Source organism: Pogona vitticeps, chromosome 4, assembly GCF_051106095.1.
Source record: "Pogona vitticeps strain Pit_001003342236 chromosome 4, PviZW2.1, whole genome shotgun sequence".
Taxonomy (NCBI): Eukaryota; Metazoa; Chordata; class Lepidosauria; order Squamata; family Agamidae; genus Pogona; species Pogona vitticeps.
Window position 1 is genome coordinate 100,595,173 of NC_135786.1, and position 16,745 is coordinate 100,611,917.

A 16,745-nucleotide genomic window follows, 5' to 3' on the forward strand; every position below is an offset into this window, starting at 1 on the left:
CGGACACCGATTTAAAGTCACAATTGTTTATGTCTGTTTATGATAGGGTTTAAAAACCTGTGGTATTCCAGATGTTCATTTATTTATTTATTTAACTTATATGCCACCCATGCCTGTCTCTGGGCAGCTTACAACATTTAAAATACAATAAAAGGGCAAAACTATTAAAATGCAATTAAAATACATACTCTAAAAATTGCCATCAGGACACACAGTTGATATTATTTCAATCAAAAGCCTTCTGAAACAGGAAGGTTTTGACCTGGTGCCGAAATGCCATCAGCGTTGGCGCCAGACGAATGTCAGTCGGGAGGGCATTTCATAGTATGGGGGCAGCTGCCGAAAAGGCCCTTTGTCTACAAGCCATCCCTCTTACCTCCTTGAGGGATGGCTCTTTCAAAAGGGCCCCCTGGTTAGATCTTAACTGCCGGGTAGGTTCATATGGAAGAAAGTGGTCCTTCAGGTACCCAAGGCCCAAGCCGTTTAGGGCTTTATATGTCAAAACAAGCACTTTGAATTGGGCTCGGGCAGCAACTGGTAGCCAATGTAATTTAAACAGAATCGGCTTGATATGTTCCCTAGCGGCCCCATCACTCACCAGCCACACAGCTGGATTCTGGACCAGTTGCAGTCACTGGACTATCTTCAAAGGCAGCCCCACGTAGAATGCATTGCAGTTATCTATGCAAAATGTTACCAGTGCATGTGTAACTGTCATGAGACTCCACTGGTCCATGTAGGGCTGTAGCTGGTATAATTTCCGCAGCTGAAGGAAGGTGCCTCTGGCCACCGAGTCCACCTGGGCTTCCAGTGTTAGATTAGGATCCAGGAGCACCCCCAGGCTGTGGGCCCTGTCCCTTAGGGGGAGTGTAACCCCATTCAGGGCAGGGAACTGGCCCTCCAGCCTGTCCGGTGAAGCACCCACTAACAGCACTTCCATCTTGTCTGGATTGAGTTTCAATTTATTAGCCCTCATCCTGTCCATTATCAATTCCAGACATGAGTTCAGTACAGAAACTGCCTCACCTGGACTGGTGGAAAACAAGTGGTAGAGCTGAGTATCGTCAGCATATTGCTGACTCCTCAGCCCAAACCTCCTGATGACCTCTCCCAGCGGTTTCATATAGATGTTAAATAGCAGGGGGGACAGTATCGAGCCCTGAGGAACCCCATAGCATAAGCGCCATGGGACAGAGCAACTGTCCCCCAGCACCACCATCTGGACATGGTCAGCCAGGAAGGAGCGGAATCACCATAAAGCGGTGCCCCCAACCCCCAACCCAGCCAGCCTATTCAGAAGGACACCATGGTCAATGGTGTCGAAAGCCACTGAGAGGTCCAGGAGTATCAACAGGGTCACACTCCCCCGTCTCTGTCCCGGCAAAGGTCATTGTACAGGGCGACCAAGTCAGTCTCCATACTGAAATTGTTGGCGGTGCTTTTCAGTGTCTTTTCAGAGTAAAACAGACCAATGTTGACAGTGTTGTTCCCATCATCCTTCAATAGTGGCTTGGCTGGTGAAGGTTGATGAGGACTCTGAATTTATAGGCGTGGAGAGTTCTGTGTCTCAGCCTTGACATGGAGGAAGCTCATATCCAGGACTGACCATGAATGAGTTAATCTAGATAAAAAGTCAAATCTGTGCGACCTGGTATTTTTAGATCACCAGGCAGATCTGGGGTGGGGGTGCTAAGCATTGTCAGTAGCATTTGGCCTTGAAGCAGCCATTATCTCTCCATTTTGCATTTGTTTTCTGGATTTGAAAAGGAAAACACACTCCATGCTGGTGTAATGCATGGGAGAGGGCTCTGAAGAGTGTGAACTATTTTGCAAAAATGAAATATATTTAGCAGTTATTATTTTTTTGCAGAAGCCACAATGGCTGGTACCAGAAATGAAACTGTTGTTTTAGTACGGGTTGCAGTGTTTCTTTAAGTGTTTTTTTAAGGAACATATTTAAAATTTAGTAACAGTCGATTAAATGTTGTGTGTCATTAAAATCTCAAAAACAGACACAATGTTGCTTTCTAGTCCAACAAGATTTTTCATCAGGCTGGGTTCTACAATGCCCAATTGTTCTAGTGCTCTTCAGCTTTACTCTAAATCTTAAGACTAAAATTCATGGCCAGTACTGCAGTCTGCTGCTAGCATGTTTTTGCAGAGAGAATAGAGGTTCTCTATCTTCTGTTTCTGGTTATATAATCTTTTTGTTTTCTATATTGACCATATGGTGATGCCCACAAATACGTTTCTTCAGTTGTCTTATATATTTGCAATAAGCACATTGGCTTCACAAAATTCTGTGAGTCGTTCACCTGCTTTGTTTCTAATTCCTAGGCTAAATTTTCCAATTATGTTTGATTTTGCCTTGTTTCCACCTTTTGCATTCTAGTTACCTGTGACTATTGGCACATCCAGTTGTGGGATATAATCAGTCTCCTCCTGGACACCTACATAAATGTTTTCTATTTCTTCTTATTCAGCATCTGTCATTGGAGCATAGACTTGAAGGATGGCTGTGTTGATAAGTTTTTATGAAGTCTGATTGATGTGATTCAGTTAGATGTTGAATTTAAGGCCCTAACTGCTTATGCTATATCTCACCTCAGTATTAGAATGACACACTTGCTTCTGAGCTTGTCTTTTTCAGAGTAAAACACTTTACAATTGTGTGAACAATGATGTCCTATTCTAGTCCACTGTAGGTTACTCACAACAGGTATTGGGCTGTTGAAACATTTCATTTTTAAAATGGTTTTGAGCTTTCCTTGATTCATACTTCTCACATTCTATATTCTAATTAAAAGCATTTGGCTTCAGACTTTTCTTTTGTGACTATGCACACCAGCAGCTTCTGACTTGAATCTAGTTGCCTCATTTGTCCTTATTTTTATCCTATTCCCAATAGCTGATTGAGTGCCCTGGGAGTCTGATTTTCCACAACTATCCCCTGGTCTTTTATCATAAAGCTTTTACGGTATTAAATGTTCAGAAGTGGTTTACTGAGCAATACTGACAAGAGGGCCACTGTTATTGCCTGTGAAAGATTTTCTGCCACTTTCACCTTCCTCTACGGCATTACCCAGTAGGTGTCCTTCAAGGATTTCAGCACACTGGAAGCTCTTTTGGTGAAGTGACCATTAATCTTGAAGAAGAGGGTGAATCATACTCTGGTGTCTCAATATTGACCATTCCACCTTAGGTCACTCTGCGTGGAGTCTAGACTTGCAACAGAATCTAGCTCCTGACGGTTCAACTTGCCAGTTCAACTCAAACCCTTCACTCGTGGCGCAGTGGTTAAACTGCTGTGCTGCAGCCAAAACTCTGCTGATGACCTGGAGTTCAATCCCAGGTAGCCGGCTCAAGGTTGACTCAGCCTTCTATCCTTCCAAGGTCGGTAAAATGTGTACCCAGCTTGCTGGGGGGGGGGGGGAATGTGTAGCCTGCATAATTAACTTGTAAACCACCCAGAGAGTGCTCGAAGCACTATGGGGCGGTATATAAGCAGCATACTTTGCTTTTACATTAAGATGTGCATCCAAAAGAGAATCAATTAAATACAGTGGTGCCTCGCTTAACGACCGCACTGTTTAACAACGAATCTGCATAGCGATGAGGTTTTTGCGATCGCAAAAGTGATCGCATAACAATGCTTTCAATGGGTAAACATCGCTTTGCAATAAACGTTTTGCTTACCGGTTATCGCATAACGATGTTTTAAAAACAGCTGATCAGTGGCTCCAAAATGGCCGCTGGGTAAACAAAAAGGCCTCCTGTAGTGTTTTTGCACCCTTTCCTTGCTTATCAGGCAGCTAAAATGGCAGCTGGATGGAGGATTTCTGCATAGCGGTGAGTTTTTTCCCCATAGGAACACATTAAACGTGTTTTAATGTGTTCCTGTGGGGTTTTTTCCCCACATAGCGACGAATCGGAATAGCGACGATTTTTTCGGAACGGATTATCATCGCTATGCGAGGCACCACTGTACTTGGGTGTAAATCCCTTATGAATACACAGTGGAAGTGAAGAACAGATTTAAGGAACTAGATTTGATGGACAGAGTGCCTGAAGAACTATGGATGGAGGCTCGTAACATTGTACAGGAGGCAGCAACAAAAACCATCCCCCCCAAAAAGGAAAATGCAAGAAAGCAAAGTGGTTGTCCAACAAGGCCTTACAAATAGCAGAAAAGGGAAACAAAATGCAAGGGAGATAGGGAAAGTTACAGAAAATTGAATGCAGACTTACAAAGAATAGCAAGGAGAGACAAGAGGGCCTTCTTAAATGAACAGTGCAGAGAAATAGAGGAAAGTAATAGAAAGGGATAAACCAGAGATCGGTTCAAGAAATCTGGAGATATAAAAGGAACATTTTGTGCAAAGATGGACATGATAAAGGACAAAAATGGCAGGGACCTCACAGAAGCAGAAGACATCAAGAAGAGCTGGCAAGAATACACAGAGGAATTATACCAGAAAGATCTGGATGTCCCGGACAACCCAGATAGTTTGTTTTCTGACCTTGAGCCAGACATCCTGGAGGGTGAGGTTAAGGTGGGCCTTAGAAAGCAGGGCTAACAACAAGGCCAGTGGAGGTGATGGCATTCCAATGGAACTATTTAAAATCTTAAAAGATGATGCTGTTAAGGTGCTACACTTAATATGCCAGCAAGTATGGAAAACTCAACAGTGCCCAGAGGACTGGGAAAGATCAGTCTACATCACAATCCCAAAGACGGGCAGTGCCAAAGAATGCTCCAACTACCATACAATTGCACTCAATTCACACACTAGTAAAATTATGCTCAAAATCCTCCAAGGTAGGCTTCAGCAGTATGTGGACTGAGAACTCCCAGAAGTACAAGCTGGATTTCGAAGGGGCAGAGGAACTAGAGACCAATTTGCTAACCTTGCTGGATTATGGAGAAAGCCAGAGAGTTCCAGAAAAAACATCTACTTCTTCTTCATTGACTACGTAAAAGCCTTTGACTGTGTGGACCACAGCAAACTATGGCAAGGTCTTAAAGAAATGGGAGTGTCTGACCACCTTATCTACCTCCTGAGAAATCTATATGTGGGACAGGAAGCAAGAGTTAGAACTGGATATGGAACAACTGATTGATTCAAAATTGGGAAAGGAGTATAACAAGGCTCTATATTGTTTCCCTGCTTATTTAACTTATATGCAGAATACATCATGCAAAAGGCTGGATTGGAAGAATACGAGGTTGGAATTAAGATTGCCGGATATGCAGATGATACCACTCTAATGGCAGAAAGTGAGGAGGAATTAAAGAACCACTTAATGAGGGTGAAAGAGGAGAGTGCAAAAAATGGTCTGAAGCTCAACATCAAAAAAACCAGGATCATGGCCACTGGTCCCATCACCTCCTGGCAAATAGAAGGGGAAGATATGGAGTTTGTGACAGATTTTACTTTCTTGGATTCCATGATCATTGCTGATGGTGATAGCAACCACGAAATTAAAAGGCACCTGCTTCTTGGGAGGAAAGTGATGACAAACCTCGACAGCATCTTAAAAAGCAGAGACATCACCTTGCCGACAAAGGTCTGCATAGTCAAAGGTATGGTTTTTCCAGTAACAATGTATTGAAGTGAGAACTGGACCATAAAGAAGGCTGACTGCTGAAGAATTGATGCTTTTGAATTGTGGTGCTGGAGGAGACTCTTGAGAGTCCCTTGGACTGCAAGGAGAACAAACCTATCTATTCTTAAGAAAATGAACCCTGACTGCTCACTGGAAGGACAGATCCTGAAGCTGAGCCTCCAATCCTTTGGCCATCTCATGAGAAGACTCCCTGGAAAAGACTCTGATGTTTAGAAAGTGTGAAGGCAAGAGGAGAAGGGGACGTCAGATGATGAGATGGTTGGACAGTGTCATCGAAGCGACCAACATGAATTTGACCTAACTCCAGGAGGCAGTGGAAGACAGGAGGGCCTGGCGTGCTCTGGTCCATGGGGTCACGAAGAGTCGGACATGACTTAATGACTAAACAACAATAGTACGATGTTTGATTTAGACCAAATATCTATTCAGAAGTATATCCTGTTTTTTTAATAATAAAATTTAATATATTTTAAACCCACCAAAGAAATATGTAGTGGACAGCACATAAACCTGGGGGCATTCCCAGACTCAAAAAAGATCTGTCAGGGTTTAGAAGACAGGACAGTGGATTACACATGTGACATGGTAGAGCTATCAAAAAAAAAAAATCTACCGCAAGGTGAAATTAAGAGGATCATTCTCAAACATAATCAACAATAAAATAATTGAACACATTGTTCAGTTGTTTAATCTATTTATAGTTGTTAGTTATGTTGGGTATTTGGTGAAGGCAGTATTCCACACTCTTACTCTACAATGTTTGTAAGCCCAATCCATTCAAATTCTTGTTCCTCCTGGCAACTTCTAGACACATAGCAACAAACATTAATGATATAAGGACAGATTACATGACATAATTTCTTTTTAGAACAGGGTCAGCAGTACCAGTTTTCCTCATAGCTTGAAGTTTAACCTGCTTATTTTAAATGGTGTTCTATTTACGTTGTTCTATAATAAGTAAGAAGCTGGATGGATAATTCAGGAGCTTTAGGTACCTGGCTGCAGACCCAGAGGTTGGGAGTTTGATTTCCCATTGTGACTGCTGCGAGTAGAGCCAGGCTGTGTAGCCTTGGGCAAGCTGCATAGCATCAGGGCACTCCCAGAAGGAAGGAATGATAAGACACTTCTGAGTATACTGTACCTGAAAATTCCTGTAAAGAGTCTCCATAAGTCAGAATTGACTTGACAGCACATGATTATTTTTGATAGGTAAGAAACTGTAGACAACCCCTCCACTGTGTGGCCATTTCTTATAGAATCCTCCTAACTTGACCCCATGTGCTAATACAGGACTAGCTTCAAATTATGTTCTTTTACCTGGGCAGAAAGGATTGGACAGGGTTAAAGCCCAAATTTTGGCCTTTGCATGTCTCTTCTAATATTACAAGATTAAGATCCTGTGATCGGGTTCAGATTTTTGCAACTCCTCATTTTACACAAGAAATACCTCAGGAGACGTCTTCTTAACTCTAACATCTTTTTCTTTATTATTTACATAAGGATCAGCACTGTTTCTCCTTTTTTCTTTTCTTTGCTATTCCATCTTGGTAATCCTCTCTTTAAATTAATTGTTTTAAATTGAAATTGTAATTGTAATTTTATGATTTTATATATTTTTATACTGTTCTGTTTTATTTTGTAAGCCGCCTCGAGTAGACATGGTCTAGAGGGGCGGGGTAAAAATTAAATTAAATTAAATAAATAAATAAATAAATAAATAAATAAATAAATAAATAAATAAATAAATTGGATCAAAAACACTTAACTGGCAATAACGGTCCAATACAAACTCCTGCCCAAAGTCTGTTGAACTCACAGGGGTGCTGGGCCAAACTTCTCCTCGTCGGTGGGTTTCCGGAGGGGTGTGCTTCTCACTCCCCAGGTGGGGGAGCGTTGAACCTTGAATCCGGTCATATCACATGTCGTCCTCTCTCTTTCCCCTTAGGAAATATGTTTCTCCTGATTCCTTGAGTGGGGGATCCGAGAGCAATCCCCCTAACTTCAGGTTTGGGAAGTACCTTAGTAACTCTTGGGTTTTTATTGTCTCATACTCTCTTAGCCTCTCCAGTTCTCTTTTGCACTTCCTCATGTCCAGTTCTACCTCAAACCACCGCTCACCTTGGCTACTTAGGCTCTCTTCCCAAACTGACGGTTCTCGCTCCTCCCTCTTCCGACTCCCACTCTCCTCTACCAGACATATTTCCACTTTCCCCTTTCTTTCGACGCCCTCTCTCTCCCCCTCTTTAGTCATGTTTTCCTTTGGGTCCAACTTTAAACCAGCACTTTCTTGTTCCAATCCTCCCACTATGCCCTCTGTCTTGTGAGACGGCACACTCTCCTTCTGACCTCCTTCACAGATCCATTTCCCAAATAGTCTTAAGACAAAGTATTTAAATATAGTTTGCCTCTATAATTGGGTGGTATATTATGGAAACCTGATCTTCATTAATATTTGTGTGAGCAGCACACGGTTCTTCAAATTTGCCTCTAATGGGATCATTTTTATACAATAAGTGACAAGCAAAGGCTGTATTGATTTAGTTGCAACTCAGCAACTTAATCCCTAGAATTTTGTTTGCCTGCTACTCCACCATTAAGACATTGGTTCCATAGAACAAATCTCTTCTACATCTTTTTAGAATTTCACTCTTTATATTGATCAGCTTTGTCTGCAAATTCAGTTTTATAACTGGTCTAGTAGTATAGAATATAAGAAGGCAAAAATTTTAGTCAAGACATGCCAAGGGTGGCAACTTTTTCTGATTATTTGCTTTTTACTTTTTATTTATTTATTTATTTAATTTATATGCCGCCCACTCTACCCAAAGGTCTCTGGGCGGCTTACAACAATTAAAATTCAATGCAATAAAATAAAATGATTAAAATACAGTTAAAATACAATTAAAAAATACAATTTAAATTGCCATCATTAAGACCCACAGTTAATGTTATTTCAATTAAAAGCCTTCTGGAACAGGAAGGTTTTGACCTGGCGCCGAAATATCATCAGTGTCGGCGCCAGGCGAATTTCAGTTGGGAGGGCGTTCCATAGTCTGGGGGCAGCTGCCGAGAAGGCCCTTTGTCTACAAGCCATCCCTCTTACCTCTTTGAGGGATGGCTCTTTCAAAAGGGCCCCCTGGCTAGATCTTAACAGCCTGGTAGGCTCATATGGAAGGAGGCGGTCCTTCAAGTATCCAGGGCCCAAGCTGTTTAGGGCTTTATATGTCAAAACAAGCACTTTGAATTTGGCCCGGACAGCAACTGGTAACCAGTGTAAATTATACAGAATCGGCTTGATGTGCTCTCTGGCGGCCCCACCACTCACCAGCCGCGCAGCTCGATTCTGGACCAGTTGCAGTCGCCGGACCGTCTTCAAAGGCAGCCCCACGTAGAGCGCATTGCAATAATCAATACGAGATGTTACCAGTGCATGTGTAACTGTCATGAGACTCCGCTCGTCCAGGTAGGGCCGTAGCTGGTATAGTTTCCGCAGCTGGAGGAAGGCGCCCCTGGCCACCGAGTCCACCTGGGCTTCCAGTGTTAGACTGGGGTCCAGGAGCACCCCCAAGCTGCGGACCCTGTCCCTTAGGGGGAGTGTAACCCCATTCAGGACAGGGAAGTGGCCCTCCAACCTGTCCGGCGAAGCACCCACTAACAGCACTTCCGTCTTGTCTGGATTGAGTTTCAATTTATTAACCCTCATCCAGTCCATTATCAGGTCCAGACACGAGTTCAGCACAGAAACCGCCTCACCTGGATTGGTGGAAAACGAGAGGTAGAGCTGAGTGTCGTCAGCATATTGCTGACTCCTCAGCCCAAACCTCCTGATGACCTCTCCCAGCAGTTTCATGTAGATGTTAAACAGCATGGGGGACAGTATCGAGCCCTGAGGAACCCCATGACATAAATGCCATGGGGCAGAGCAACTGTCCCCCAGCACCACCCTCTGGATACGGTCAGCTAGGAAGGAGCGGAACCACCGTAAAACAGTGCCCCCAACTCCTAACCCAGCCAGCCTATCCAGAAGGACACCATGGTCGATGGTGTCGAAAGCCGCTGAGAGGTCCAGGAGTATCAACAGGGTCACACTCCCCCTGTCTCTCTCCCGGCAAAGGTCATCATACAGGGCGACCAAGGCTGTCTCTGTACCAAAACCCGGCCTGAAACCCGATTGAAATGGATCCAGAAAATCCGTTTCATCCAGCAGCGCCTGGAGTTGCCCGGCCACAACCCGCTCCAACACCTTGCCCAAATAAGGGAGGTTCGCCACTGGTCGGTAGTTGACCACCAGCCTTGGGTCCAGGTTAGGCTTTTTAAGGAGTGGTCGAATTACCGCCTCTTTCAAGGCGGTAGGGACCACTCCCTCTCTCAGAGAGGCGTTCACGGCCTCCTGGACCCAAGTGCGAACCCCCCTGGCAGATCTTCCAATTAGCCAAGATGGGCAAGGGTCGAGCGGCGTGGTGGTAGAACGGACAGATCCAAGCACCCTGTCCACATCCTCGGGTCTCAACAATTGAAACTCATCCATTAAAGTTTGACCTAAGCACGGCACACTGGACACATCTTCCGATTTTGCAGTAACAGTGGAGTCCAGCCCACTGCGAATCTGAGCGATTTTTTCCTCAAAATGAATAGCAAACTCATCACAGCGAGCTGATGAGCAGTCCGGGACCTCCACCGGGTTTCCCGGTTGAAGAAGATCCCGGACCACCCGAAACAGCTCTGCTGGACGACATTCTGAGGAAGCAATACGGCTGGAGAAATATTGCCATTTCGCCAGCCGTATTGCCACGAAATAGGCCCGATAATGGGCTCTAAGTCGTGTTCGATCGGATTCCCAGCGGGACTTCCTCCACCTGCGCTCTAGCCGTCTCCCCTCTTGCTTCATCGCCCGCAGTTCAGAAGTATACCAGGGAGCTGTCTGGGCTCGGCGAGCAGGGAGAGGGCGCTTAGGCGCAATCGTGTCAACCGCCCGGGTCATCTCCCTATTCCATAGGGTGACCTGAGCTTCGACAGGAGCGCCAACCATATCAGACGGATACTCCCCCAGAGCATTCAGGAAAACATCCGGATCCATTAGTCTCCGGGGGCGGATCATCTTAATCGATCCCCCACCCTTGCAGAGGGAAGAAGAAGCTAATAGACTGAATTTGACCAGGAAGTGGTCTGACCATGACAATGGGGTCACGACCAGCCCCTCCACATCCAAACCACCACCTTCCAGTCCCGTTGTGAAAACCAGGTCCAAGGTGTGGCCCTTCTCATGTGTCGGGCCGATGACACATTGAGACAGCCCCATGGTTGTCATGGCGGCCATGAAGTCCTGAGCTGCCCCAGTCAAGGCAGCCTCAGCATGGATGTTGAGGTCCCCCAGCACCAGCAGCCTGGGAGTCCTCAACACCAGGTCTGAGACTGCCTCCGTCAGCTCAGGTAGGGAGACTGTTGGTACGCAGCAGGGTGGGCTGTACACCAACAGAATCCCTAATCTGTCTCGTGAGCCCAACACACAATACAGGCCCTCAAGACCTCCTCTCAAAGGGATAGGAAGCCTGGTCAAGGAGATAGAACTCCTATAGACTATAGCAACTCCCCCTCCCCGACCCTCTGAGCGACACTGGTGCTGGACTGAGTACCCAGGAGGACACAGCTGGGAGAGGGGGACACCACCTTCCTCTCCCACCCAGGTCTCAGTAATGCACGCCAGGTCAGCCCCCTCATCCAGAATTACATCATGGATGAGGGCAGTTTTGTTTTGTACTGACCTGGCGTTCATCAACAGCACCGTGTGGCTCGAGGGTTTGCTGATATGGTCGCCTGATACCATTTGGTTGGAGGTAGGACTAGAAGAGGGGATAGATGTAAGATATCTAACCTCTCTTCTCCTACGCGGGCATGTTCTACCCCCACCACCATTCCTTCCCCTACCCAGCACCACCTCAATGGCTTGTGTAAAGCCCATTGTGCTCATTAAAAAATAAACCCCTCCTGAATTCAGTCTTACTTTCTCAAGTAAGAGGTTATAGGGTTGACTTGAGTGGCTTAAAGATTTGTGAGGGTTCTATAGTAGTTAGATCAGTTCTGCAAATGTATTCCATTGCCACCAACCTAATACAGAAGAAATAACAAAAAGGAATAATTTCACGCATTCCAAGTTAGAATACGGTTCTTTCACTGTATGTTAGTCATTGTTGCAAGCCAATTAGCATTGCATACACCTGGGAGGCAGGAAAGTTTTAAGGGTCCGATCATACTTCCGCACTATTAGAGAGCAGGCCGGGTAGGTGGGGCTTGTCATCCATGGAAGGCAGCCCATCTAGGAGAAGGAAAACTCCAAATGCAAACCTCCACAGCCGTGTGGCTATATCCACTCATGGAAAAGGCTTCAGGAGTTAACCTAGAAGCAAAATCCAGAGCTGGAGTCCCGGAGGCAGTTTGTGTTGTTCTGCCAACTCCTGCGACGTTGCTGGAACCAGTTGTATTGGCTCTTGCCTTTCCATTGGACCATTTCAGCAACGTGGAGATTTGCTGCTTGGGTAACAGCCTATCCTCCATACTACTTTACCCAGGCTTCATGCTCTGGAGAGGACACTTCTCGATACAGAGCATGTTACCATAGTCTCTTGAGACTGAAGGATGCCTATGGCGTAGTCATTGTTGGTTAATAAATGAAACAGCACCCAAAATTTTCAGATCTTTATTTTGGTAGAACAAAGGTGATCAGAATTTGTTTTATAGCCTTCTGGAATAAGCTTTTGGGTCTGGCCTTTTATTTGACAGTGGCACATTTAAACAGTTGCTTTGATATATTTAGCAACATACTTAGTTTGAGCCCTTTTCATGGTTTGGTTTTGGGTTTTTTTGCACAAGGAATGGAAATTTTCATGGAGTGACAGTGTCTTCAGTCTAAAATATTTTTTTTTATTATCTGCCTACTTGGCTAAATCATGGTAAGTTTCCCCAGAACACTCCAATGGCAACCAAATGTCCTGAAGGTTGAAGCAAGGCTCACCTAGTGATATATGTTGTAAATGAAACACAGCACGGACAGTTTCAAACTCCACAAGGAGGGGAACTTTCTGGGATAATCAGTTTCAGCAACTGATATATTACATCTCTTATTGGAAAAGAAATGTGCTTGTCGCATCTTAGAAAACATTCTGCGCACGAGTCAGTTCCCTTTCATGCATTCACTGGCAGCCTTCATCCTTGCCACTTAAATTTATAAACAGAAACCTGGGCTCCGTTGCAAACCTAAGCCATTAGATTCAAATTGGCACTCAATTATACTGGCACATGGCAAACATGTGAACTCTTAAGCGCCCACAATAAAATTATAAGATATTTCCCTCGGTTATTTAAAAATCTGCATGGGAGCGGTTTGCTTTTCACAAAAAGACTGAAAAAGCCTAAGAAGCATAAGGTTTTGGATTCAAAGAGTGGAAGTATTTCATTTGAAAATTTCACAAGAGTAATTTCCCTGTGTTTGTCACATTTGCTTCTATTTATAGTGTTTGTGTGCTAATATTTGACAGAATTATGGGGTGTAAATAAAATAAAATGAATATTTGCACTCAAGAGCACTTCTGCCTCAAGACAGAACTGACTCTTAATCATTGCAGAACAACTGGAGTGGAGCTGGCAGTTATGAGTGACCCCTGCACAGCACCCTTCCTGATGTTGCTAACTGGATTCATCATTTCTGCTGTGGAAACCAGGCCTTTGATTCCTCCTGCAACCTCTTCACTTTCCCTGTATTCCTTGAGAAGTTTCCAAGATACTAATGGCACTGGGAAATGTAATTTTACAGGGGCACTTGTAATGTCACGTTCCCTGGATACTGCGGTTAATGAATTTGCTGTTAATGTGTAGTTACAAAGAGGTGAGCCTCAAAAATGGAGTTAAGAATTTGAAATACAGTGGACCCTCTACTTACAGAATTAATCCGTATTGGAATGGTGGCTGCAGGTCAAAAAGTCTGTAGGTCGAGTCTCCATTGACCTACAATGCATTGAAAACCGATTAATCCCGTAACCGGCCGTTTTTGTTCCGTTTTTGTTCCATTTTGTTTTTTTCCTGGTCTGTAAGTCGATTCTCTGGCTGCAAGTCGAACCTAAATTTTGTGGCCAGAGAAGTCTGTAACTCGAAAAGTCTGTAAGTCGAGCCGTCTGTAAGTCGAGGGTCGACTGTAGAGGAAAGGAAGAATGAATGCTGCATAGCCTGCTTCTGAGAACAAAGTTTGATTGATCCTTGAAAAACAGAATGCATTGCTTGCCACTAATGGGAGGGTCCATTGGATCAAGAAGGCTTCCCTGGCCCCTATCCCATCAAACAGGAAAAAAAGATCAAATTGTCATAAATGTAATGCAACTCATTAGCATCTTATTTCCACCTGAGGCCCAGAATAGTCAGGAAATGTTTGGACTGAAAAAATCAATCAGTCAATCAATCAATCAGTCAGTCAGTCAGTCAATCAGTCAGTAGAGGGAGTTATGCTGCTTAACCAGCCAGAAAGAAGCTAGAATTATAGTAAGTATTGCTGACCTTGCTCAAAATCTCAGAACACCTACATTGTTGCATCTCATAAAGGTCGGACATCAAGAGTACACAGCGAATGTAACAAGATCTGGGCCTCTGTGCTGGTGGCACCTACATGGGAGAAACCTTTTGTTTCCCAGTGCTCTGCACATCCTTCTCTTTTTCTGGTAAGCCAAGAATCAAGGGATCTATTTTTTCAGGGTCATAACAGAGACTTTCTCTGTGTGTTGTCTCTTGCTTTTGACTTTTCCTTTGTTCTCTGAGAATCTTCCTGAACAACCAAAACCCTGGGAAATGTAACTTTTCCAGGGCAACTGTCATGTTAGTTCACTGGGAAATTACATTCTCAAGGAGTGCTTCGGTTACAGTTTTTCTGCATCTCTGGGCTGATGTAGTTTCCCTCTCCTCCCAGGTTGGGCACTTATTGAGAAAGACTGCTTTCTCCAGTACTGTGAGGTTTGATGGTACCTCATAGGGTTTCTGTTCTGTTTCCAAGGAATATACTCAATCTTATTTGAAAGATTTTTATTATTACTGTATTGGTAGTATGAAAACATACTGGCTTGCCCTAGTTTTCCCATCATGTATTGTATTGAGGAAAATGTGCAATGATTGGCTTTCCTTAGCACCTTCAGGAATTCTGCTTGAATAAGTGGGCCTTTGTTGAAGTTGGGGAGCTAGTGAGTTGAGAGTCTGACCTCTTTATTTGGTACTTTCTGAACCTATCCGCATTTGGGTAGCCCAGGATTATGATGACTGACAGTTCAAAAATAGAGTGATCTGTTGTGTCTAACCTGTGTCAAGCTAGAGAATATTTGAATCAATAATAATGCTATCAGAACCAGGAAATCAAATGCAAAATAATTCCCCTGGCTTCCTATGTATAATGACATTTGCTCTTTGGATGAATTGCTAATGTGCTCTTGCACAGGAGAGTTGGCAGAACAGCTAGGTCTGGGATACAAAAGGGAACAATGGAAGAAGTGATGCTTTCGTTGCCTTTACTAATGTTTGCCACCAATTCTTTCTCTAGAGTTTGTGGTATCTTTGTTTGTATATCCTTGGTTATCATGATGTCTGAGTGCAGCCATAATACTCTGTTGCTGATGATGGGGCTTGTTTGATTCTGCATCTGAAAAAAGTTTTTAATAAATTTCTCAGACTTAGAATGCATCAAGAGCCACTACCTGACCGAGTACTTGCTATGTCAAAAACTCCCTGCCCAATGACATCTAGCATTTCAGGGAGAAGGGCTTTACCCTCTTGTACTTACCAACATGTTCCTTTCCTACATTCATTTTTTTAAATTATTGAACTTTCTCTCAGTCTTGTGAAAACTCTAAAGCACCACAGGCCCTTAGATGATTTTTTTTTGTCAGTCCTTCAAGGTTGAACTCTTACTTGAAAGAAAAGTAGAGGTTATTTCTAGATCTCAAAGTTACAAAGAAACATTTAAAGGGAAAAAGAATGGAATGCATAAAGGCTGAAAGCTAAATGAAAAGGGGAGAAATACATTACAGACAGCATGAATAATTTCAGATCCCAATGATCCCAGGTTTGCTCTAAAGAATCCATTCCAAGATTGTTGGGAACTCCATTTTTTGGTCCATCCAAGGCAAAAATTATTTGGCAAAGGGATAACCTTGCTGCACTCGAAGTAAGAAGGGCACACTACACTTGGTCCATTCTTTAATTCTTGTTATGTGCTATCAAGTTGAAACAACTTATAGCAACCCTATTAGGGCTTTCAAGGTAAGTGAGATATTTAAGGAGTGGCTTTAATAGTTCCACATCCCCTGTGAGTGTTCATACCTGAGTGAGGATTTGAAACCAGGCTTCCCGAGTCCTAGTCTATTGTTCTATCCAGTACAATATACTGGGTGTTTCTCTATCCTTTAATATGTACCTACAAATCTTAATTAAAACGGACAGGTTCACTAGTTCATATTTTATGCATTTGCGGGGTTCTAATACAGCCACAACTAAAAGGTTTGGTTTGGGGGCTTTGAAACCTCCTGCAATGGCTTGACAAAGCACTTTCCACTTAATTGAGGTACTTAAGGCTGCTATGATGCCTATTCAAGATGCTCTAGAGATTTCAGGTAAAGGGAAATTAAATATTTACTCCTACTCTCTTCCTGTGTGCATTTGCTCTTTAGCATGGACTTCATTAGCAATGCAATCCTATAATCCCTACTCAGAAATAAAACTCATTGTTTCCAGTGGAGCTTGCTCTCAGGTAATTATGGGTAGGATTACAGCAGGGGTGGTCAAAGGGCAGCCCTCCAGATGTTGTTGGACTGTAACTCCCATCAGTCACAGCTACCATCTGTAGCTGATATCATCTAGAAATCTGCATTTTGTGCAGCCTAAGGGATGAGATGCATCTCAATGTTGAAAATTTACAACAGGCGAAAAAAATGCTGCCACCAGGTTCTTGGATGGGTTTTACTAACTGAAGCACATCTCTGCAGTGCTATTTGTCTGGCAGAGGTTATCTGTTCATTTTACAGAGTCCACCATCGTGGTTCCTACATATAATGTCCCTCATGACTTGTATACTTGTGTGTATTCCTGATACA

At 43.7% G+C, this 16,745-nt stretch overlaps 1 protein-coding gene across 9 annotated transcripts in view; it reads left to right on the forward strand.

The window, feature by feature from the left end:
• The window catches only part of NTNG1 (netrin G1), a 314,667-nt gene that overhangs the window by 50,118 nt on the left and 247,804 nt on the right, over positions 1 to 16,745 (forward strand). The gene's annotated exons all lie outside the window — the stretch shown is intronic.